This window comes from Dipodomys ordii, unplaced genomic scaffold (genome assembly GCF_000151885.1).
Source record: "Dipodomys ordii isolate 6190 unplaced genomic scaffold, Dord_2.0 Scaffold12, whole genome shotgun sequence".
Taxonomy (NCBI): Eukaryota; Metazoa; Chordata; class Mammalia; order Rodentia; family Heteromyidae; genus Dipodomys; species Dipodomys ordii.
The window spans coordinates 3733352-3760146 of record NW_012267228.1 but is presented as its reverse complement, the minus strand read 5'-3'; the positions used below and the strand labels follow the sequence as shown (position 1 = coordinate 3760146).

General features: G+C 37.8%; 1 long non-coding RNA gene across 1 annotated transcript; it reads left to right on the top strand.

Moving 5' to 3' along the window:
* Positions 1 to 507: 507 nt before the first annotated feature.
* LOC105981367 lies at positions 508 to 26766 on the top strand. Its single transcript, XR_001174817.1, has 4 exons — positions 508 to 772; positions 21119 to 21176; positions 24310 to 24496; positions 25295 to 26766. It is a non-coding gene; the product is annotated as an uncharacterized LOC105981367 (long non-coding RNA).
* Positions 26767 to 26795: the final 29 nt, after the last annotated feature.

The following is a 26795-nucleotide window of genomic DNA, read 5'->3' as shown; positions in this document are numbered from 1 at the left end:
CGTCCGGTTTGAAGCCCTTTCCGCTCCCTTCTCCCTCCCCCTCCGGTTGCCGCAGGGCGGGCCGCACTCTCGCCGGTTCCCAACATACCCTTCCAGCATTGCAAGCGGAATGCCCCGACATTCCGAAGACGACCGAAAGCGAATCCGCCACCCACGGCCCGTCCACCTCAGCCACCCAAACCCACCCTCCAGCCCATCGGACCTCCCTCCCACCAGAGTCCCGCTCCCCTACCTAGCCGAAGCTCTCTGAGGAGCTGGAGCCCCAGAGCACAGCCTCTTCTCTAGGCGGCCCCGGCGGCTTCCGCTGATTGGCGGCGAGCTGGCCAATGGGTGCGGGGCAGTGGGCGGAGGGGCCAATGGTGCAGCAGGAGGAGGCGTGTCCCGGGTGCCCCTGGCGCCGGCGTTGGGAATCCCCGTGCGGTCAGTGGCGTTTCCGCTCGGGCAGCGGGCTGAGTGAGCTGCCGCCGCCGCTGCCGCCGCCGCCGCCGGGGGAGGGGCGGCCGCCGCCCGCCTGCGCTCAGAGACTCACGCAGCCCCAGTCCCGCCAGTCCGCCAACACAGTAGTGCCGGCCCCCCTCCTTCCCTAGCCCTTCCCCCTCCCCGCCTTTGGCTCGCTCCGCCTTTCTGCCCCCCACCCCCACCTCACGGGTACAGGCCATTCCCGGCCAGGAAACGCCGTGGCGCCGCGTTGGGCCTAACTCGAGTCTTGCTGCCTCCCGGGAGTGCCGTGCGCCGCAGCCCGGGCCCAGGCCCCGGCAGCGCCTGGGACAAGGTAAGGGTCCGACAGAAGAGAGACCCCGACCCTCACGCCCGGGCCTCGAGGGAGGAAGGGTCACCTCCTCTGGTCTCCCTGCGCCTGCTCTCCGAGGGACGCGGGCCTGGCCCTCCCCAGGCTCAGAGCTGGAGGATGCTGCCCCTTTCCAGCCCCTCCACACCGTCGCACCCCTCTGTGCCAGGGAGAAAGGCTCCTTGTGTAATCCAATCGACCCCACTACCCTTTTCACGTCTTTCCTGGGTCAGGACGCTCCCCCTCCCCCCACGCCTCTTCACCCCTTTCCTGGGAACTGCCTACTCCACGTTTACCTTTTACTCGAGGTTAGGCCTCTGGGTGCCCTGCTCTCAAAATACACGGGCATACTTTATTTTTTCTTCTGTTCTCAGTTCCCCACCCCCGTTCTTGCTGCCTTGTGACAACTCTGATCGCTCTGAGGGTCTCCAGATCTCCCTTCTTAATCTTGTGAACGACTTCCCTCTCGTTCTTGGGTTCCCAGCTCATGTGGCTGCTGCTTTTCCCACACTAAAGATACTTCACCACCCCCAGTCTCACATTCTTGAGCTCCCCGTGGCGTTTGCCCAAGTATCTTGAGATATCCCTGTTGAATTTGTTGGGTTCCAGCCTGGAATTGAGCCAGATTTGATCGTTTTCCCTGCCTTGGGCGTGGAGAGCGATATTTTGAGAACGTCTTTAAAGGAAAAAAAAATAGCTTTTATGAATTCCCTATCCTTCTGCCTGCAAGCCCTGATATGAAGTGGACAGTGGTGAGAAAAAGCCCTGGTTTGAGGAGGTGAATCGCAAGAGAGGGAAAGTTTTAACTGCTGGGAAAGCCCCTTTTATGCTAATTTATTCTATAGAGTTCCTTAGCCTGCCTCACTCTTTGGGAATAAGCGGTCTTTTCTCCTGCATGGATACTGATGCTGCAGCCAGCTCTGCTGGTCTGGGTCAGGGGTGCGTGTATGACCTGCATTTTCTGCTTTCTCATGTTACTTGTGCAATGTGTTCACCAGTAACTCCTTTCTTGCCCAGAGCTCTGGATTACACTGGGCTTTGTCTGTACCTGAGTTTATTTCTCCAATTTTCCCTATGCTCATAGTACTGAAAGAATCCCCAGGTTCCCTTGCTGTTTTCCTTCATCCTTCGTTTAAGTTGTTTTTATGTGGCATATTTGTGACCAAGGTCATATTTACATTTCTTCCTAGGGCATATCTTACATAGCCGTACTTTTGATTTGAAAGGAAGATACAGATGAGTTGAGTGTTATGAGTTGCAGGAGAATGTGTGCCACAAATTTAGGGAAAAAAGTATCTTTGGTTGCTAATTTTATATTAGTATATTAATAAACTGACTGAGAACAAAGTTGTAAGGCAATTTTAAATGTGTGGAATCTGAGCTAAAACTAAAGCAGAGAATACTCACATAATCAGAGGTTTCTGGGCCTTTTGGAGGACACAGGGGAAAAAATTTATTGGGTTTCTTCCAGTTTTCTCAGGAGGATCATTAGTTCTCTTCTGTAGCCAAAAATGCTGGCCTGTTATGAGATTGGAGTCTTTACGCTTTATTTGGTCTGTCATTATGTGTAGAAAAATGAATTATGTCCTTTAGTAGGACATGACACAAAGCTCTTGTCCCTGGCTACAAATTTAAATTTGACCAGCTAGTACCTTCTAAACACTACAGCTAATCTTTACTCTGAAATTGCTGGTTTCATTAAAATGAGTATCTGAAACCTAGTAAACGGCTTTTTCTAGTAAAAAGATCCAAATTTAAAAGGGTGACCTTAGGATTGTTTCTTTCTAAAAGCATTATTCCAACTCTGCTAGCATGGAGCACTGGTATTTAAAAAAAAAAAAATAGTGTAAGGAGTGGGGGTTGGGTAAAGAGAAGGTTGTTCCTGTGTTGGATCATAGGGGTGAGTATAACAAGGCAGCAGCAGCTGCTGGCTCTGGAGCTCTGGTTGCTACGTGAGAAGCTTGAGTAGTGCTGGCTGCCGTCTCCAGGGAAGGACAGCAGTGCAGCGTCCATTAATGTTGTTGGCTGCAGGGAGCTGCACTTAGAGGCAATGGCTGCTTCAGGACTAAGAAACCTGAGAATTTTCACTGCTGAACTAGTTTGCCTTTTATTGGTGGAGAGAGAATTACCAATTCATAGCCTTCTATCAAGTTATGGATATCAGTATTAGAAATTGAATCAAAGACGAGGGGGGGTGGTAGAGTTTTGTTTTTTATATCTGGTTTTTGTGAGGGTTTTTTTTTGATAGAACTAAAAGTTATTTTTGATTCAATTTAAAACTAAAGAAAGAATAAAATTTTTCTGAGAACAGATGAAGAGGATTCCACTCCCCCCTCCTCCTTTACACAAACTGGCATGTTTTTCTCTAGCTCTAAAAAATCGTTGAGTCCCTTTTTATTTTTTGATACTGTGTATCCTTCTATATTAGGTCATATTTACTTTAATAGAAGTTTGGTTTTTTTTATATGTATTCTGTGTAGTCTCCTGGTCACAAAGATGTATCTTTGGCTATAATTCATCTGAAATAACAGGGCAACCCAGACAGAATTTTCAGAACTAGATTGAGTCTAGGCAACCTGAGTCTCATTGGATTGTGGTCTCCCCTGCCCTACAATCGCTAAATGGTAGCATGATTTCTTAAGCTGCATAGTCCATCAAACATGGAAGTACTTGAAAGAGAACCACCACCCATGTACCACCACCATTAGAGGCAGTACAAGCCACACATATGCCCATGGTCTAATTTTTCCCCTAGGACATTGTGGATGAAACATCTACCCTTTTTCCTTCCGAACTTTTTTTTTCAACTTTGCATACATTTTTTCTTAGATCCTACAAGCATCTATAATTTGTAGGATGACTAGTAATTTGTGGCAAGGAACCAAAAAAAGAATGGAAAGCGTTTTGTCTTTCACAAATGTAAGCATACTGTTTTCCCAGTGATAAAAGCAGACCTATAAGATACAACCCTTAATGGATAATATTTTAAGTTGGTTCTAGTTTTTATTATTATTACATATATGAGTTAATGTAAGATAATATACTTTCATTCTGATGGGTATTCTGATAGTTTACAATACACATTTTTGTTGAGATTACTATGAAATATAGAAATTACATTGCAAAATAGTTTTCCTATTTTTTTTAACAGTTGTATTCTCAAGATAGTCATTTTCTAAAGAATCATTGAGGCCCTTTTTATAAATTGAACTAGTTATTTGAATTTGTTACATCTTTTGATATTATTTTGTGTCCAGGGACTTTCAATACTTTTTGAAATTATCCTGGCTATTTTGAGAAGAATGGCTATTTAATTTTTGCCTTTGGATGGGAAAGTCATACAGTAAAAATGAAAATGAGCAGATAACCCACTTTTTTGATAGTCTTGAGATCCAACCCCGGCCCTTGCAAACTAGATGAATGCTCTCTCTCATTGAGCCACAACCCCAGCCTTACAGATAACCACTACTTTATCCTTTATATTGAAATAACTTCATAATGAAATACTAGTTCACAGTTTAAACTGGATGGTGAGTAGAATAAAATATAACTTGGTAGAACACTAGTAATTTATCACTTTAATTTGAAATTAAAAAGCCTAGCGGTGGGTTTTGTATATCAAAGTTTTTCAGACAGAAATGATTTAAAATAGAAGTAAAACTTAAATTCTTGAAAGATGGTTAGTATGATATATATCTAATAATACAACTAGTAGACATTATTTAAATCAAGTATCACTTCAGAGGCACTCCTAAGAAAAGCAATGTGATGTACCTATGAATGAGGTTGATACTATGTTGCACTGTTCCTTGCTACCAGAAATTCCAAAATACTTGGTAAAATGGCATTTTAACCTTTCACTTTATGGTTGATTTTTCAAGTGGTTAAAATTCATTCATGGTAAAGACTTTCACTCATCTATACATATGTTGTTAAACTACTTAGCCTCTTGAAATGTTTCCTATTGTATGTTACAAATTGGTTAAAGAGTTTCCAGTAACTTTGAGGAGTGGTCCTGTTAGAAAGTATCACTAGAAAATTCTTATTCTGATAAAATGTGTTCAAAATCTTAACACTTACTGAAGGGATCTGTGAAGCAAAATAAAGGAACAATGAAGGCTAAGTCTCAGCCTACTTTATTGTGCTCTTATTGAGCAAAAAATTTTCTAATCCCATCCTGCCTCACTCACTTTTTCCATCATATTTATTTTCTTTGCTGTGCGCCTAGGGAATACCTTACTTTAAGTATCTTTGATAGGAAGACAGAAAAAAATGAATTTTTTGCTTTTTGGAATTTTAGAATTTGCTGTCCAGTTTTGTTTGATGTGTGTCTGTAGCTTCATTTCTCTCTGTGCCCTTGTCTTCCTAGTAGTCTGAGAATTGCTAGAGTTTTAATGGCAAATTGAAGTAATAATCATTTTCTTCATCATGCTATATATACACACTCCCAGAGCTAGGAATACCTTTTGGTCTATATTGTGAATCACAAAGAAGGAACAGTTAAAGGAATTTATACATAATTGTTTTATATCTAAGTAATCAAGTTTTTTTTATATGTACTACCTAAAAAGAGAAACTGATTAATTCCTTGCTGCTCTGAGAAATAGCTGGAAGCATGGGAGGAGCCAGAGACCTCTGCAGCAGGATTTGGTGTGAGGAGAAAAGGAAGATTTTTGTTTCAAATTGCCAGCTGCTTATGTCAGACTGACTCCCTTATTATGCCTCCAGTAGGCCTGTCAATATGGCCAAACAGCTAGATAAGTGCCGGGCAGGACAAAGGGCTCTTTGCACAGCAGGGAGGCAGTGTTAGTGGGGGAGGGGCAGGGAGGTAGGAAAGGCTGGGGAGGAAGGAGGTTCTTGGGAGACTATTCACTTGGCATACAATTTTAAAAATCATGTTTCATTCCCATTTGAGTAGAATTTATGCCAAGTACATACTGCAAACTCCAGATTTCATATACTCCACAATACCTGGTAGGAGCCCGTCCTCTTCTAAAGAACAATTTTTAAATAAAGCCTGTTTTGGTTAAAATATGTCCCATACCCTACACACACCCTCCTAAATGCAAGTCACCTGAGTAGACTAGGTCAAGAGCATTTGACAAATCTAATAAGAAATAAAGATTCATATTCTATCTGAATAAAAGTCCTATTTCAATAAATAATATGTACTTGGGTTGAGATTCAGCCAAAATATATATAATAATGTTTTCTTTTGTAAAATAGTCTCATCATCTCAGATTTTAGTAAGAGAACACCATCCTACATTTATATATGAGGCCACTGTCAGGTAGCCTACTGAAGAAAGGCTACTTGACTGTTTCAAGCTCAGCCCTACTTCCTAGGAAACCTGATAGTCCCTAGAGAGTGCTCTCTCCCGCCACTTTTTAGTTTAAGCTCAACTCTGGTGTGCTTGTGTGGTGCCCCCAGAAAGTTAATGGAGTTGAAGCTGCTCTGTCAGTTATCTAATCCTCTAAAGCAAAATCATGAAATATTTCTAAATTCCAGGTTGCTGTGGAAGTTTTCATTAAAATGTTAACAATAAATCATATTTCAGCAACTTTTAAAATGTCAAACATGCTACTTATTAAGTAAACAGTTGAATTCACAAATTAGATAGACATTAGGCTGCAAAGGGGTTTTTCTTTCATAAGAAGCATATTTTTTATAAGAAAAGCATATCTGCTTATATGCTTTCTATATTTTAAGGATTTTGAGTTTTAGACTTAATTAGCTTGAACTCAGTTTCCAAGAGCGCATCTGTTGATTGAATGAGATCCATTACAATGGTGTTAAACCAGCCTTGAATTTCCCTCTGATATGAAAAAAAATGAAACTGGAATACTAATTTCTGTTTATGACTTAACAAAGAGGACATTGTTTTAAGTTAAACAAATAGCCAAAACACTACCTTTAATATATACATTGTACCATTAAGCCTTATCCAGGTTATGTGTCATTACCTTTTATAAAGGATAAGGGTTACCAACTTAACATCAAGTGTTAACACTTAATGTTATGTATAATATATAATATAGGCCGGGTGCCTGTGGCTCACGCCTGTAATCCTAGCTACTCAGAACACTGAAACCTGAGGATCTTGGTTCAAAGCCAGCCCCCGCAAAAAAATAGTCCATGTGACTCTTATCTCCAATAAACCCCCAGAAAACTGGAAGCTGCTCAAGTGATACAGCACATGCCTTGAGCTGAAGAGCTGAGGGACAGCACCCAGGCCCAAGCCCAAGCCCCACCGAAAAAAATATATATATAGAGAGAGAGAGAATAAAAGTTTCGTCAATAAAATAGCTACAGCATTAATATGAAATTTAGTAAGCTAAATTATATATTGCTAAAGTTCACATGTATCATTTGCATAGATTTGTAGGACTAAGAAGAAATCTGGTTCACGTGTCAGTCTCTGTTCCTATAATTATTGCCAGCATTAGGGTAACATTCTTGTTATCCTTCCCAAATAGCTAGACATCTCTAAACCATAGAGGGCTTCTGTTGCTCTGATAGCCAAATCCTGCTAGAGGCCCTAAAAATTCTTGGCAAGGAGAAGAAGGCCACATCTTGATCCCAAAGGTTTTGATAACTTATGACTCCCCAAACAACTAAATTTATTTTCAATACTACCTGCCCAGCAGTAGGATAGAATAGAGGTAAAACATAAATACTGTACTTCATCTTGCCTGTGCAGCTGCTCTACCTTATTTCCTGCTATTATCTTTCTATGCCTCTTCCCGGGGGCAGGGGCAGGGGGGAACCTAGGACAAAGGGGGAAAAAATAAATGGTCTACTGTGATTTTTATTACAGTGAAGTTATAGATTTGTGTATATGTGTTTAAATATAAAGCTCATTTGGCCTGTTCTTAAAAGTCTGTAGCAGTAGAGAAAGATTTTATAACTTTGGTGGCCTTTACTTTCTTGATAAACTATTTCATATTCTAAGCCTTTTTTAAGCATATTTAATTTTCATTACCTGCTCACACATGTCATTATTCCACCAGACCCCACTGTTACTAGCTTGAAGAAAGACGAAATACCTTCTATTTGGTATTTGCAGTTTGTATTGTAAATTATTAACTTGGGTTTATGACTAAAATAAGACTCAAAAAATTGAAAAACTTTGTATATGTTGGCCTCTTTACCTTAATGAAAATGAAATTAATTAGCTGTTTGGTATATATACTGTGTGCCTCTGAGTTCTTCAAGCTGTGTAATTTATGTTCTTTAAACTTAATCCAACACTACCCTCAAAACAAGAATTGTAATTTTTATCTTTTTGTTGTTGTTGTTGTTGACTTCTGACATTGATTTTCCCCCTCCCCACTGATGTGAAAACTCAAAACCCAGTAATCTAATGAGGTATGTACACTGCTGAATACAGTAAGATGATTATTTCATAATTCTTAGATACTGTGATCTGATTAAGAGCTGGTATCTTGTTAGTATATTCAATAATGTTGATATGTTACGGTCAGTACAGATCAGAGAGGTTCATTATTTTTATGAGGGGGATTGTTGTTGAGTTCCTCTTCATGTCCATTTTTCTCCCTATCCTGTTATGATCTTTGGCCCATATTGAAATTTTCTGTTTTCTGCTACTAACCTCTGAGCATGCCTCAACACATACAGTTTGTACTTTTATGGACTTTTATAGCTTCTGTGAAGGTGATTGATCTTCAGTTAATAATCAACTGTTGGACATTCTTAAAATTGAAATATTAAGTTTTACTTTGGAAGGACCTGTTGGCAATTAGACCACCTCTGAATATAGTTATATTTTGCCTCATGTGAGTTGTCACGAGTTGGTTTGTTTTGAGAAACCAGAAAGGGAATAGCCACAGTTATGGTTATTTTAAAACTAAATGTGGAGTGTCCATTGGTGCCTCATGCCTACAATCCTAGTTATTCAGGAGGCTGAGGTCTTTGAATAGAGGTCCAAAACCGTCCCAGTCAAACAAACCTGAAAGACTCTTATCTCCAGCTAATCAGCAAAAAGCCAGAAGTGGAGGTGTGGATCAAGTGGTAGCAAAAAAAAAAAAGTGGAATGAGAGAGCACAGGCCTAGAAGGGAGTTCAGGCCCCAGAACATACCTACACACATGTATTTATGATAACATTTGGGATTTAATAAAGATGCTACTTTGGTAGGTAGCAGTTCTGAGTGTCGAACCTTATTGCTTTACTCGTGTTAGGCAAGCACTCTACCATTGAGCTACACCTACAGCCCTAAACCTTCTAAAACAGAACAGTCAAAAGAGCATTGAGCCAGTGAGATCAGTTTCATGCTGAATATAGCACTAGATTGCTGTATGAATACATAACATTTTCTTTTCTCAATTTTTGTGGTACAGTCTACTATAGCCATGAAAGTAAAATATACTCTTGTGGCCACAGCCTGAAAAATGTTAGAATGGAAAAAAAAAAGGAGAGCTAAAGGAAATATAGGAGCAATTCTAAAATCTGAAGTTCCTTTTAAAATATATTTCTAGAAGAGTATTTATAGCAAACCTCAAATGCATAACTTAGTAATAGAATAATAGGGCAAGTTGATGAAGTCAATGTTCATTTTCAGAGGAGACTAAAATTTAGAGATCTTATATACTATAGTTATATATAAAAATATGCTGGTTTTTTTTTTTTTTTTGGTCGGTTGTGGGGCTTGAACTCTGGGCCTGGGCGCTGTCCCTCAGCTCTTCAGCTCAAGGCGAGCGCTCTACCACTTGAGCTACAGCGCCACTTCCGGTTTTCTGGTGGTTTATTGGAGATAGGAGTCTCACGGTCTTTTCTGCCCGGGCTGGCTTTGAACCGTGATGCTCAGATCTCAGCCTCTTGAGTAGCTAGGATTACAGGCGTGAGCCACCAGCGCCCGGCTTTCTTAATAGTCTTTACAGACCAGAGTCTGGATGCTATTAGTCTTCTATTGGTCCTTGTTTCCAGACCTTCCAGTGGTTAAAGACTAAAGATGCTGTTTTGTTTGTTTTTGTGGGTTTTTTTTTAAACAAAAATTATTGCCTAATGCCAGTGGCTCTTGATTTAGTATGTTCAGTGTGAAATAAGAAACATCCTTTCTTATCTATCTGGAAATGCTAAATCATGTCTCTCTTGTTTTCCTGCATATTTGGGACACTGATGCTACTTGTAAGAGCATTGGTCAATTAACATTCCCTGAACGGTTTACCTGAAACTTAGACGTTATTTAGAAAAGATGGCATCTTTTGTAAGTTTTAAAGTTAAATCACTTAAAATCTTAAAACTTAAATCAGTTGTATTCTTGCTAATTGTGGCAACTTAAAATTATAATAAATTTCAACAATATGTCACATTCTAATAATGTATGTGGGCTTAAAATAGTAAGTTAGAACGTGTCAAATGGTAAGAAATTGCAATTCTTTGGAATTTCAAATTTAAGTCTTTGGCCTACTACAATAATGCTTTAAAAAAAAATAAAATTGTTTTGTGTGTTACAGAAGCTAATGCATTTAAAGTGATTAAAAAATAGTGGTTGATTAAAAAAAAATAAGCATCCCCTAAACGTTAGCTTCCAAAATTGGAAGTTAGTGTTGTTAGGGGTATTTGATCAGTACTTTAAACTCCATGTAAATCTTAGGACAGGTGCTATAAATAGCACCTGAATTTCATTACTTCATTGGTTATATGAAAAGAACTAATTATTAACAAAGGAGTACCTAGCTGAAATTTGAGATGTGGAAACGTGTATATGTGTGGGAGTATGGGGGTTGAACTCTTAGAGCATGGAACATTTTAGATCCTAGCTTTTTTTGGTTGAAGGCAAGTGCTCTATCACTGTGTTCTATAGCCTTAGGCCCTAGTTTGAGCTCAAGCTGTTACCCAGTTCTTCATCCTTCTGCCCCCCCCCAAATGCTATGATTACAGGCATGCCCCACCATATGCTAAGAGGCCTCTTAATAATATTCTACTACTTAATATATAAGTGTAATAATATTTTAAAAATTAATAAAAGTTTTAAAGAAACAAAACTTTCAGTTTTCAAACATTAGAAATTTAGAATAGTTTTGAGCACCATGTCTGTTATGTGAATAACATCTACCTGTTAAGGTGCCTTCAGATGAAGATGAGAGACAAGTTGCTCATGATTCATGGGGGGGTTGTTTTTTATGGACTTTTGCAGGGGGCACTGGGGATTAAATTCAAGGCTTTGTACTTGTTAGACAAGTACTCTACCGCCTGCCATCTCCTAAACCCAGTATTTTATTATTTTTAATAGTTTCAGATTTTTGAGATTGAAGAATGCTAAGAATATATTTTGATTGAATGATACTGTTTTAAATATGGGAATCAGAGTTGTAGGAAAGGACAAATAGTGGACTAGATTTCCTCTCTCTCTCCTCTGCCAAAAAAAAAAAAAGGCTAAGATTAGAAATGATTGCTTCAGAAGTGACAATTTAGGCAGGCGCCAGTGGCTCACGCTTATAATCCTAGCTACTCAGGAGACTGAAATCTGAGGATTATGGTTCAAAGCCAGCCTGTACAGGAAAGCCTATGAAATTCTTATCTCCAGTTAACCACCAGAAAACTGGAAAGTGGCACTGTGACTCAAAGTGGTAGAGTGTTAGCCTTGAACTAAAAAAGTTTAGGGACAGAGCCCAGGTCCTGGGTTCAAGCCCTGTGACCAACCAAAAAAGAAGAGAGAGAAATGGTAATTTATCTGGGATTTAGAGTGACATGATGATAATAATTGAAATAAGATTGGACTTTGATATTTGTTGAAATTAGGTGAATAAATGAAATTCTCCATACAATTTTAGATTTGTTCTATTTGAAATTTTTCATACAGTTTTAAATTATTTAAAAAATGTAAATGCTCAAAGACTTTGCTGTGGATTCTCATGGAATACTACAGTAGTAATGAACATAATCAGATGTTTCATCCCTCCCTGTTAGTACTACTTGCCCTCTGAGTTCCTTTCCCTTTTTTTCTCATAATGTATTTTCTTTTCTTTTCTCTTTTTTTTTGTCGGTCATGAGGCTTGAAATCTGGGATTGGGCGCTGTCCCTCAGCTCTTCAGCTCAAGGCAAGTGCTCTACCACTTGAGCCACAGTGCCACTTCTGGTTTTCTAGTGGTTTATTGGAGAGAGGAGAGATAGGAGTCTCACGGTCTTTCCTGCCCAGGCTGGCTTTGAACTGCAGTCTTCAGATCTCAGCCTCCAGAGTAGCTAGGATTACAGGTGTGAGACAGTAGCACCCGGCTCATAATGTATTTTCTATCAACAGAAAAAAATGAAGTGGCCTATCTAAATAATTTCTTTTTATATTTTATTAAGTAGTTATGTAAAGATAATACAATTCCATGTCATATTATGAGTACAATGCATCTTGACCAATATCACCTCTTCTTATAATGATCTTTAAATAAATTTTAGTATTTTAAAGAATTTTGTAAAGACTAAATTTAGGAAGATTGAGGAAGGCAGATGGTTCAGAAAAGTTATATCTTGAAAAGCTTTTTGGTAGTTAATTGGAGGTAAAACAGACAGAGACTTCCTGCTCAAGCTGGCTTCAAACTGTAATCCTCAAACTGTAATCCTGCACAGCTAGGATTACAGGCATGAACCACCAGTGCTGACCTTGCCGTAATTCTTAAGAACTTTGAATGATTGAGACATTTTTATGTAACTACAGCTGTGTAATTATCAAACCTAAACATTACTCAGCAAATCTAGGAGTTAATGAATTGCATAAGCTCTTTATCCATGTGAACTTTTACAAAAGAATGATGACCTTTGATTCTCTACCCACTAGCCATCTATCAGTATGATAAGCAGGTCCTTTTACATATTCTTACTACCAACTGTTATATTAAATAAGGGACAGGAAAGTTATACTCAGGTATGAATTTGCTCTAAGGTAATCCTGGGAAGGGGAGATTAAATATTATCTATGAATTAATTGTTGGTTAAAGCCAGGTAAAGAACATGGAGTTCACTACAGAATTTCCTCTAATTTTATATTTATTTAAACTTTCTCATAATAGTTTTTATTTTATTTATTTGCCCGTCCTGGGGCCTGAACTCTGGGCCTGGGCGCTGTCCCTCAGCTCTTCAGCTCCAGGCTAGCACTCTTACTACTTGAGCCACAGCGCCACTTCCAGCTTTTTCTGCTTTTTCTGTGGTGCTAAGGAATTAATTCAGGGCCTCATGCATGCCAGGCAAGCACTCTACCACTGTGCCACCTTCCGAGGCCTCATAATAATATTTTTCCATTATAAAAAAACAATATCCGATAGGGTAGATAATGTAGACAGAATTTTAAAAGAGGATACAGGTTAATAGCTAATAAAGGTTTTTCCCTGTTTAGGCAGAGGAGTTTGAACTACACAGTAAATATTAAAGCAATCATTGTAGATTTCTAATTAAGAATGGGTGAATATCAAAGTTATGTTCTAGGGGGGTTAACATTATAGAATAATGTAGAATAGATGAGAGGATTGAGAGTTCAGAGGGAAACCATTCATTGCTATAATGCAACTTTTTTCCTTTTTCTTTTAAAAAATTTTATTATAAAGGTAATATACAGAAGGGTTTCAGTTATGTAAGTCAGGTAATAATGTTACCCCTTATTATAATACAACTTTAAAATCATAAGGAGGTTAGTAGTATTTATGAGTGCCTTGCTAAGATTCTGGCTTAGCATGGTGTGTACATACCTGAAATCCCACACTGGAAAGACTGAGGCAGGATCACAAGTTCAAGCCGCCTGGGCTACACAGTTTGACCCTATGTCAAACAAAACAAAGCTTAAATAAAAGTCTGAAACATTTCAGATGAAAGGAATAGCTCTCTATCCAGGCTTTCAGCCAGGAACTAGTGTCAGCATAACAGAAAAGGAGAGTACACACCCACATCTCCTTTGATTAGAGTGTATTATATCATAGGGGTATTTGAGCATAATGAAGTAAACCAAATGAAATTGTACCTAGATAGAAGCTCAGTCAAGGTTTTGGCTCTTTGAATAAGTCAGCATAAATTGACCTCCTTTTACTGTTTTTGGGGTTATTGTTTTCCCAGAGGTGATTAAAATGAAGCCTCATATTTTATATCCTAAGTCAAAACTTCTAGGACAGTTTTGATAATCTTTGAGAAAGAAGGGCTTAGCTCTTCTCCTTTACTTGCATTTTCAGTCAGAATTCTACCAATGCCAGCTAGATTACAGATGTCTAGCATAATTTGTTGGATTTTGTTGTTGTAACTTGTTTTTGTTTTGTTACTAAAAGAAAAAATAGTTATCTCAAGGGACAGCAATAAGAAAATACTTTAGTTATGAAATATACTGTTTCATGTAGTCCCAATATGAAGATATCTGCACAAACTTGGGGAAAAGCAACTGAGTTATCTAGTTATTGTAAATTTAGAGAACAGTAGAAATTCCAAATAGTGATAGTATTAAAAATGAATCAAGTGTTTCTAAGACTTCACAGGTTGTTTTCATTAGTGGATTATCTTTTAAATACAGGAAAATTTATAGAAAAATAACATATAAGTAAAGTTAGAATCGAGATTATTTAAAACATTGTAGGAATTTAGCCTTGTTACATGTTTTTGGGCTTGGGTGTTAACATTTATAATCCCAGCACTTAGGAGGGTTGAGCTAGGACCACATGGCTACCTAATGAGACTCAGTATCAAATTTATTTTTTCTTTTTCAAACAAAAATCCTCAATTGTTTGTGGAAATGTAAAATGGTTTTAACTTTCTGGAGGGTGCTTTATATAATCATTAGTAAACTTATTCATACCATTCTAGCAATTCCCCTTAGAGAAATTTGTCCCAAGGAAATCATGTGTGTGTGCATATGCATAAAAGAAAAGTAGGTTAAGTACATGAGCTTTCAGTGCAGCACTGTGTATTAAAAATTATCAGTAGAGCTGTGGCTCAAAGTGGTAGAGTGTTGAGCAGCAGCCTTGAGCAGAAAAGCTCAGAAACAGCACCCAGGCCCATAGTTAAGACCCTCAACCAACAACCAATAAATGGCTGGGTGCAGTTGGTTCCACCCCCATAATCCTAGCTCCATAGAGATCTGAGGATCGTGGTTCAAAGCCACCCTAAGCAAGAAAATGTGCACGACACATCTCCAATTAACCACTAAAAACAGAAATAATGATGTAGCTCAAAGTAGTAGAGCACTAGCCTTGATTGAAAAGCTCAGGGACAGTGTCCAGGCCCTGAATTCAAGCACCCTGACCATCCAAAACAAAGGGGAAAAAAATTAGCAACAGTCTAAGCATCCACTTGTGGAGGATTGATTTAAATAGTAAATCCATAAAACAGAATACTAAGACACCATGGAAGAGAGAGAAGTAGATTTGTTCATACAAATACAAAGATAAACAAAAATTTTAAAAAACTACATGTTATCAAATCAGTTGGATATCATTTTTATCTTTTGGGAGGATCATTAAAAAATTTCATTTCTATTTTTATGTGCTTGTAATGTTTGCACATTTTTGTAACAAGGAATTTAGGAGTATATGTTGATAACAGCAACTAACAATGGGGGAGTTGACAAGTTTTAAGTGTCATTCCTTCAGAATAAGAATTCTGAATTTAAAAAAAAAAGAATTCTGAATAAGATCTCTGTCAGGAATCACAGAACATATATGTTTAGGTTCTTCTCTCCCCCCCCCCCTTTGAGGCATCTTCCTGTCCATTTACCTTTATTCTTAAAATGTTTCATGGAGATCAGTGATATGGTTTGTCTAAACAGCTTAAGAAATTTATCAAGGAAATTGTTTCTAGAGATTGAGTACAGTGGCTGTGGCCTTTAATCCCATCAGAATCACAGTTCAAGGCAAGCTTAGGCCAAAAACAAAAAGAAAACATTGCAGCCTATAGCTGGGTGTGGTATTATGCATTTGTTCACTCTGCTACACAAGAAACATAAATAAGATTGTGGTCCTGGCCAGCTTGGGCAAAAACACATGACCTTCTCTTTGGAATAACAAAGCCATTTTCTTGTCTAAGAACCTGGTTAAAGTGGTAACGTTTCACAAAGCTCTCAGTACTGCCAAACAAGTAAGGGAAATTGTTTATGTAACAGATTATTTTCAGCAACTATGGAATAGGTTAAGATCTTGTTTTTGGTTTTGTAGGGTGTATGTTTCTTTTCCTTCCAAATCTGACTTAATTTTTAAGTGTCATATTTCAGGATTTTTTTCTTCATAGTTGTAAAAATGCAGTACTTGGCACATAGGCAAAGCTAAAGAGTGGAAATTGCCTACCCTCATACCTTGAATGAAAGAAGGATCTTGAATAACACTTAACATAGTTTTTATATTCATAGTAGTTCATATCGTTATTGAATGAATGATAGATGAAGGAAATAGGCAAACCTACATAGTAAATATCCCCAAACACTCAGAAACTTTACCATAGCACCAGTTAATAACTGTGTGTGCTACTCCTGGGCCTGTTCCTGAACTTTTTATGCTCAATGCTAGCATTTTGCCACTTGAACCACAGTTCTACTTTGGACTGTTGGTGGTTAATAAGAGTCTTACAGACTTTCTTGCCTGGGCTATCTTTGAACGACAATCCTTAGATCTCAACCTCCACAGTAGCTAGGATTACAGACATGGGCTACCAAGGCCCAGTTGTATTTTTAATGGGTTAATCTTTTCCATCTCCTTTAGTTCTGGTGAACTCTAAGGCCTGATGCATGCTGCACCTGTAGTCCTACAGTTGAAGTTAACCTTTTTGTAGTAGTTTCTTCATTTATAAAATTATATACTAAGCCCTACATTTTTATCCCATTCTTTTCTTTCTTCCAAGATGAAATTTGTATGTTTCACTGCAGCTGCAGATATTTGATATTTGAGGTTTTTACATGAAATGTAAACATATAGCGAAACTACTACAACATTAGTTTTCCAGCACACTTGTTATGGGGTACAGTACAGCCATTGGTTGCATTTTGAACTTTTCTATGATTTTTTAAAGTAAGTCGAGAATAAAAATTGACATTAATCTAAAAAAGAAAAGAAAACAATGCTAGTCAGGAATGATGGCTCATTCACCCTAGTACTCCTAGGTACTTATGGCAGAAAAAGAAGGATCTCCCTTCAAGGCCAAAGCTTACCTCAAAGAACAGAAACTTAGGAGGGTATCAGTCAGAAGCAAAGAGTTTTAGCATTGTGAAAAAGGAAAAAGGCCTGGGGTATGGCTCTAGTAGTAAGAGTGCTTGTCTATAAAGTTCAAGGTCCTAAGTTCAAACTTGAGTACTACCTCCCCTGCTCCCTCCCCCCCCAAAAAAAATCCTAATATTCTTTCTCCATCTCTACTTTTCACTGGGCACCAGTGGCTCTCACCTGTAATTTTAGTTACTCAGGAAGCTGAGATCCTAGGATTATGGTTCAAAGCCAGCCTTGGCAGGAAAGTCCATGGACTGTTATCTCCAGTTAGCCACCAAAAAGTAGAACTGTTACTTAGGTGGTGTAGGCCATTAGCCTTGAGCACAAAAGCTCAGGGACGGCACTCTGGCCCTGAATTTAAGCCCTACAATCAACAGAGAAAAAAGAAAAGAAATACAGGATTAGGGTAAATATATTGATTTTAGAATATATTGCAGATGCTTGTATCTGTAGTGTATCCTAGTTTAAGTATTGTTGCTTTGAAAGGAAATTTTGGTTATTTGTGGTTTCTGGCTAGAGTTTAGTGAATTTTATAGAATGTAGAAAAACTTCATACCAAAAACCTTAGATATAAGAAAAAAATACTAAAACTAAGAAAGAAAATGGATGTAGGATACAAGGGTTCTAGAGAGGATTATTAAAATTGTGGTGATCTTTTCAAGTTAAATTCTAAGTTATGGCTGTTAAGATGGAAATAATGATTGATGCTCAGATGAGGTCTCAATACTATAGTAATATTATTGCTGCAAGAAAAATGGGCATTGTAAATAACCTTTTGAGGTGAGACTACTCAATCTTCCTAAGCAAGAATATGTAATAGATTTTTCTCATTTTTTTTCTATTGCATGGCATAGTTTCAGGAATACAAAATATACCTTTCACCTTGAATTAATGTGTTTGTCTTTACTGTGATATCTCATAATTGAGTGCTAAATTTCATGTAGTTTCTTCAGAGAAACCACTACCTCCCAAAAGCTTTACTGACAGTGAGGAAAATGAGTACTAATTTAAAATACAAAAACCTTAACTTTGTGGTACAGACTAATTCAAGCACTTGGGAAGCTGAAGCAGGCAGATCTCCAGTTTAAGGCCAGCATGGGTTACATAGCAAGACCTTATCTCCAATTAAGAAAAGCGGGGGCGGGGGGGCCGCAGGGGAAGATGTGAATATATATGTAGATACATATTCACTTAGGTTTCATTAGAGACTAAAATTGAAGATTTGACATTGTGGTAGTTTATAGAGAGTTGATCAGAGATTGTGTCTTGGCTGAGTTGCTGTCTGCTTAGGCTGTTAACAATTGTTTTTCTGGCAGCAGATCTTGTTCATCAGGATTGCATCATTTCTGGGAGAAGTGCCAAGGTCCACAGCCTCAGTACAAAGACTGTGTGAAGCATATGAAGCTTGTTCTCTTTCTGAAGCGGCACTCCTCTTCCTGCCAGTCCTCTTCACAGGATTACTGAAGCAGACTTGTTCTGAAATTCTTTTCTGGGATTGGCCATTTACTAGACTGTTATCTCCCACCTGCTTCCGGCTCACCTGTCTGACGCAACTTCTTCTGAAATTTCAGTTGGAGTTGTTCTTAGAGTGACTAGATGGACTGTAGTTTCAGGCTTTCAACAACTCATATAGAAAAGATACTGTCATAATGATAAGAGATTCTTGGACTGGGAAGATGGCTCAGTGGTAGAGCGCTTGCCTTGCATGCATGAGGCCCTGGGTTCGATTCCTCAGCACCACATAAGCAAAAAGAAAAAGCCGGAAGTGGCGCTGTGGCTCAAGTGGTAGAGTGCTAGCCTTGAGCTGAAGATCTGAGGGACAGCGCCCAGGCCCAGAGTTCAGGCCCCCCCAAAAAATAAAATAAAATAAAAAGAAAAGACATATACCATTTGATACACTTTCCCCTAGAAACTAAAAAAAAAAAAATTAAGTACTCACTTTTAGGCTGATTCTTGTTTATGAATCTAGGAATTATTGATATCCTCTTGATCATTAAATCATTAAAAAGAAAGTGAAATTCTGGTGCTTTCATTTTCCCCCTTCTATATAAACTCATGCTTCTTTTTTCTTCCAGTCCTTTCTCTTTATTTACTGTTCCTAAAGGATTCTGCTATTGCTTCCTTTATTTTTTTCCTTTACTGTGACCTTTATACCTTAAAAAAGTAAAACTTGTGGCTGGGAAGGTGGCTCAGTGGTAGAGTGCATGCATTGCGTGCATGAGGCCCTAGGTTTGATTTCTCAGCACCACATAAGCAGAAAAGGCCAGAAGTGGTGCTATGGCTTAAGTGGTAGAGCATTAGCTTTGAGCTGAAATGCTGAGGGACAGCGCCCAGGCCCAGATTTCAGGACCTACGACCAACATACATACATACACACATACATATGTAAAACTTTGGATATAATTTTTCTAAGACTACCTTATTTTGGACTCTTTTTTCTTCCTTTCTTCCGTGTGTGTGTGTGTGTGTGTGTGTGTGTGTGTGTGTGTGTGTGTGTGTTTGGATATAATTTTTCTAAGACTACCTTATTTTGGACTCTTTTTTCTTCCTTTCTTCCGTGTGTGTGTGTGTGTGTGTGTGTGTGTTTGGATATAATTTTTCTAAGACTACCTTATTTTGGACTCGTGTGTGTGTGTGTGTGTGTGTGTGTTTGGATATAATTTTTCTAAGACTACCTTATTTTGGACTCTTTTTTCTTCCTTTCTTCCGTGTGTGTCTGTGTCTGTGTGTGTGTGTCTGTGTCTGTGTGTGTGTGTCTGTGTCTGTGTGTGTGTGTGTCTGTGTCTGTGTCAGTCGTGGGACTTGAACTCTGGGCTTGGGTGTTGTCCCTGAGCTCTTCAGCTCAAGGTGAGTGCTCTACCATTTGAGCCACAGCCCCACTTTTCAGAAGGTGGTTAATTGGAGATAAGAGACTCAGACTTTCCTGCCAGTGCTAGCTTTGAACCGTGATCCTTAGATCTCAGCCTCCTAAGTAGCTAGGGTTACAGGCATGAGCCACCAGCGCCCAGCTCATTTTGCACTTTTTAAGAAATTCCATAAAACATCAAAATGAATCTTAATGTCCATTTATGTTTGCTAACTTGAGTTCCAAATGATATTTGAAGCATTAGTATATCATTCTGTCTGATGTTAGACTTGACATTTTGGAGAAAACACTAAAAACTTAAGGCATGCTAATCATTTTCCTCCAAGAAAAGTTCTTGATTACCTATTTTCATTTTTAGATAATACAAAATTAATTAAAGCTCCCTTTTCAGTCATAAATGTTGGGTAAGACCTTGTCTGCTTAAAAACAAAATGTGATGTTTGCTTCATTAAAAAAAAAAAGTACTCACACCTGTAATTTTAGCTACTCAGGAGGCTGAGATCTAAGGATCATGCTTCGAAGCAGACCTGAGCGGGAAAGTCCAGGAGACCCTTATCTCCAGATAACTACTAAAAAGCCAGGCGTGGTACTGTAGCTCAAAGTGGTAGAGCATTAGCCTTGAGCAAATAGAGGTCCTGGACAGCCCCTTAGCCTTGAGTTCAAACCCCAGGACTGGCACCAAAAAAAATTCTAAAGAGATTCAGTTAAGAAGACCTTCCTAGGGGCCTGGGAAGGTGGCTCAGTGGTAGAGCGCCTGCCTTGCATGCCTGAGGCCCTGGGTTTGATTCCTCAGCACCACATAAGCAAAAAGAAAAAAGGCCGGCAGTGGCACTGTGGCTCAAGTGGTAGAGCGCTAGCCTTAAGCTGAAGAGCTGAGGGACAGTGCCCAGGCCCAGAGTTCAGGCCCCACTATCGGACCAAAAAAAAAAAAAAAGAAGACCTTCCTAGAAGATAAAGGTTGAAAAAAAACCAGTATCCTTCCCCCCCCCCAAAAAAAAGGGATAAACAAAGGAAACAAAAGGACCCCTGGAGAAATGGGAGGTTATTTTTATTTAAAAAGAGAGGCATTAGCCAATATGAGTATTTACCCTTCTTAAAAGTAATTTTCCTCCTCACCCTTTATAGAAAATGGAACTTGTAAATCTGTATTAAGGATTAAAATTGTAGAATTAAGTGGAGAATAAAGTAGTCAACCAAACAATGTAATAAATATAATTCAGAAATAAGATAAAGTATAATTCCATTATATGTTATTTCTTACTGTACTAATTTATGTCTCAACTTTTTCTAGGTCTTCAGAGCTACTGACATAACTTTGGGGCACTTCATATTCAGAGGTCTATGTAAAGGTGACTGACCCAAATCCTTTTAACATTTTATTTTTTACATTTTAATGGATGCTGAAATCATATTGCTATAATTGTGATCACAATTCACTTAGCAGTTCTTTCTTATACCATCTTTTAATTTTTAAGAAGTTTGGTACTGGCTACAGTACCAAACCAGACAAGAATAAAACAGAAAAATAGCCCTGTCCCCAGAGTGTTTATATTCTGGTAGTTTGAGATAGATAACAAATGTTTCTTGAAATTACATTCTTTTCCAGAACACATCTCTAAAACTATGACTCAAGTGATAACTGCTATAAATCCTGACTTTGATAAACTATAGTAGGTATTGCCCTGTTTTATAAAATAGAACATTAAAATAAATTGCATATAGTTTATTTGTTAAAAGTTGTTCAGTTAATGTTGGAATGGCTATATTTTGCACAATTATTTGGGAAAGCACCTATTCTCAATTATGTATGAAAAGTTTGAATTTATTATCAGAATTAAGAAACCTGGGCTAATGCCTATAATCCTAGCCACTCAGGGGGCTAGTATCTGAGGATCATACTTTGAAGCCAGCCCTGACAGGAAAATCCATGAGACTCTTATCTCTAATTAACCATAAAAAGCCGGAAGTGGAGCTGTGGTTTAAGAGGGATATAGCCCTAGCCTGAGTACAGAAGCTCAGAGACCATACCTAGACCCAGAGTTCAAGCCCAGGACCAACATACAAAACAAAACAAAAAGACAAAAGAAACCCTGTCATTATGAAAGCATTATTAAGAATAGTATGACTGAATTGACTTATCAGAAGAGTGGCAGGATTATCCGAAACTAGATAAAATGGATATGGAAGAATTTATCAAAGAGAAATTCTTAACTTTTCTGTGTTTGTTTGAGTTAGGCAATAGAAAGGAGGCTTTAGATTGCTGTGTTGGCAAATTTGAGAATGCAGAATGCTGTTGCCTCTACTCTATCTCATGAGTTTTTCCTAATGTTTCTTTAGGATTATTTATGAACTTGTGCAAAACAGCTAGGTTTGTATATCTCTTCATTCCTGAGACTGGATTTCATTTTGTAGTTCAGTTGGTCTCAAGCAGAGATCCTCCTGCCTCAGTATTTTAAGTACTGGGATTATAGGCAATGTGGCATTATGCCTAGCCCTTCAGTTTGAATTTTAAGAAATACAGAAATAATTTGCTTGTTCTTTTAAAAAGTTACTGTCGGAGAAATAAATTAGCTATCAAATTATATTTAAGCTTCTACATTTAAAAATGTAGATAGGAGCCAGGCCGCCAGTGGCTCACATCTGTAATCCTAGCTACTCAGTAGAGAGAGATCTGAGGATTGCAGTTCAAAACCAGCCCAGGTCATACTTTGAAGCTAGCCCTGGCAGGAAAGCCCATGAGACTCTTAATCTCCAGTGAACCACCAGAAAAACCAAAAGTGACACTGTGGCTCAAGTGGTACAGTGTACAGTGCTTGTCTTGAGCTGAAGAGCTCAGGGACAGTGCCCAGGCCCAGCGTTGAAGCTCCATGACCAACAACAACAAAAAATGTTGATGGCTTTGCATTTTAGTCCTCAGTCTAGCTATGTTACCTCCAGATGGGTAGGAACAGGTATGAGAATCCTACATTCGTTGATACAGCTCATTCAAAGTATGGGCACCATAGACACTAAGTTGTTTATAGATATTCAGCAAGCTAATGATTCATAAATATTAACTTTATATGATCTTAAAAATCTTTTAGTTTGCCATTCATAATTAGTTTTCTTATTCATATTAAGCTTTATGTATCAAAGGCACACTTGAACATCTCAAAACAACAGCTGTTTAAAATTTTCATTAATCTTTCAATCAGTATGATACACTTTTCATTCCATTAAGTTTTTTAGTATTAAAAATTGTTTGACTTTTCTACTCTTATCATAATTCAGAATATTTCATAGATTAGGCTCATTGGCTCATGCCTATAATCCTAGCTGCATAGTAAGTGTAAATAAGAGAACAGTTGTCCAGGACAGCCTTGGAAAAATAACTAAGCGTATGATTCAAGCAGTAGAGCACCTGCCTAACAAGCACAAATCCCTGAATTCAAATTCTGATGCCCCCTCAAAAGTTTGTCAGTCATAATTTTTTTTTAGTCTCTTTTTGGAAAAAAAAAATAATTATAAACCTGAATTTTTGACATTCACACTTCTTCCCTCTTACATAAAATACTTTTTATTTCACTCTTTTTTAAAAAGATGTACAATTATTAAGCATGTAAGTTTTCTTTTTTTCTCTAAATTTACTTCTGCTTTTTAATTCTTCAGCAGTTTTTGGGTCTCTTTTCCAAATTAGCAGTTTTGAGTATGTTTTTTTCCAAAATCCTTAGTATAATTAATTGAATTTCCAAAATCCTTAGTATAAGATCACCAAGTCAAGGTGTACTTAATTGCCTTTTTTCACAAAATTCTCTATAATATACTTCATCATGAAGTTATTCCACATAGTTTAGTTCCAGTATTGTGTTTTATATCCAGAAAGAGGCTCACACACACTAGTTTTAAAAGCAGTTTTAAGTTTTTGACAGAAGTGAACAGAGATTTCCATATTCTGTGCATACAAATTCATAGTCTCTGAAGGTCTATGTTTTTATTTACATCTGACAATATATATTAGTACATATACACAGTTGTTAAGATCACTGCAGCTTTGCTCAGAAATAAAGTTTTTAAAAGATTGCTTGAAAGAAAAAGTGAAAAAAGCTAATAAGAAACAATTATAAGCAGTCAAATACAAGTAGCAAGTTAATTTCTTCTACCAGATTTAATTTGGGAGAAATAACATTTATGACTGCTAGTAGGACTTGGTTTATCTGTGGCCTTGGCCAAAGAATTGTTGAGAAGTTTAGAGTATTTCTAATCCTCAGTCTTTAAATTTATTGGATAGGCCTAGATTAATAGGGGTTTTAGTGAGCTGGCAAGTCATTACTTTTCCTTTGACTGAAAGTAAGAATAATGTATAGCTATTGTATTTTGTGGAAAATTAATGATATGTGTAGTGATCATAGAATTTATTATTTAGAAGTACAGAAAACTACTCTCAGATTTCAAATAAATTTAAAGTATTATCTTGTTGCTAGCTATTTTCCTTGTTTGTGACAGGATTCCTCATGTCCATATCATGTTGGCTGAGGCTGTACAGCTCACCCCCACTCTCAGAGTGGTCAGTCTCCATTAATTGGACCCCGTGATTTCCATTCTCTGCTGTGTTGGACGTCATGAGCATTGCAGTCCCTCTGGGAGTAACTACACCAGATACATCCTATTCAGATATGGCTGCTGGATCAGAGTAAGTGGTAATTCCTAGGTACATTACCAATTTTGTGTGAAAAGTTTTCTTGTAGGTAGTAATAAGCTATAATTTTCTTGACCAAAGCCTACCCCATTATATATGACATTAGACTTTGCCCTTTTTCTCCCAAAGAATATGGAGAGGAAAGAGAATTTTAAGTGGGGGGAAGAAACTTTTAGGGAAGGATTTCTGGGTAAATTAGTAATAGAATCAAAGTTGCAAAGTAGTGATTACATTTTTCTTTTGTTTTCATGAATGGGAAAATTGAAATTAAGTAGGTGTCACTGCCTGCTTCTATAGAGTTAATGGTTATTCTGATAGAGGGAAGATAAGGAGATTTTCTTTCCAACTGATTTTCTTCGAAGGCCTCTTCCTAAGTACTTCTCATTCTAAAATAAGGGGGCTAAAACTTTATGTGGGCAGATTGCTTAGTCTGACTTTTGGGATAGAAAACATAAAGAGCAGTGCCAAACTGTTTTTTTTATAATATTCATTGCCTAGAAAGAGGACCTTCAAAATCAGTGGTACCAAACTTGTTTTTCAGCTAAGAGCAGCATTAGGAGTTCAGTTTGTCAAAAAGCCCAATCCCTAAAATAGACTCTTCAATTCTTGAAGAATGTAAATACCAAATGACAATGAAGGTAGGCCTTCATTATACAACTTTATATATTAATCAGTTTTTAAAATTTAGCCTTTTGTATCCCTTCTTTTTTAAGTTGTCCAAGATTCCCCCTGCTCACAGATTCCCCCTCTTGTCCTTTTACCTCCCTTGTACCCAATCTTCCTTGCTTACAGAAAGGAAGTGGAAGCCCCCTACCTTTCAAGACGAAGTGGCACTACACCAGGATGTGAAAGTCCAGCGAAAGAGACCCAAGGGGCCTAGGGGGCAGCACACCCCCAGAAGCCAAGTCTATTCCAGGCAGTACCAGGGATTAGGGTCTGGGCTGGAAAAATCCTGGTGTTTTGAATATGTTCAGGTCCAGTTCAGACTCTTGATCCCACAGCCACTTCTTGAGTGAGGTGGGTGTTGCTCTAATTCCCCTGTTTCTCTTGCCATTTTCATAGTCCCTGGGGGTTCTTCCCCTTCAGCAAAGCAAAGCAACTGTACCAGAATTCTGGGTTGAACGGCATCCTTTATTAATAGGGCTTCTTTCTTAAAACTGAGACTATGATTAAAGAGCATGTGTATTTCTTCATAAAGCCACCTATTTATCATTACTTGTTTATTGGGTTCCTTGAACAAGACTTAAAGCTACCCTAGGAAATAATATATAATATTCTGGGGTAGTATGAAGCTGAGAATAGTTTTCAAGCTTATCCCATATTGAAATGAATAGGGAGGGTGGGGAAATGGGAAAGGAAGAGTGACTTTCTATTTCATTTAAGGCTATTTATTTTCTTTTATTATTAGTTTGCATGACAAAGATTCAGTTAAACCATTAGCTGAGATTTCCAAATATATAAATATTTCCCCAAATAGATCACTTAAAAATTTTCCTGCATTATTACATATCCCAGTTGTATAGTGTTGAGGTATTTATAAAATCAGCTATTTATCTGCTATGATCTGATAACAGGAAGACATTTTAACATTTGTAAGAAATTTCAGTAGAGATTAAACCAATAAATTTTAAATTACTAAGAACAAGATCCAAATCAATTATTCTGAGAATTATTATCTTTCCCAATTAGTATAGTGATAATTGACTATAAATGTTGCTAGGGAATCTAGTAATGGCTACAGAAATAAAAATATTTCTGGTATGCAAATTTGATTACATTGCCACATCTCAAGAGTTCCTGAACATTTTCTTCCATTATTTTCATAAGTTTATGATGCTGCAGTCATAACTAATTTCACAGTTATTCTTTTATTAGTTGTATAAAAGAAGAGACTATCAGTTATTGGCTTATATACTTCTACTTTTCAATGTTTCATCATGCCTATTCCCCTATTCTTAGTACATTTAAACTGCTCTTAAAGAGCAACATATTGGACCAAGTGGAGACCTAAACCATACCTCATAGTATTTTAAATCTGATACCAACAATATACAGTCTGCATTTTTTGATACTTATACAAAAACTTATAATAAAAGAAAGATGTTTCTGGACTTAAAACTCTGCCCTAAGAGTTTTGGTCATTTTAAGAGGTGGCATTATAGCAGATTATATACTGTACAAAATTGATGGAGTTTATCCGTTGTAAACCTGGTTTTTACTGTATGTGCCCAACTCTCACACAACTCATAGAAAAAAGGATACAATTATATGTATAAATTGATTGTCTAATAAA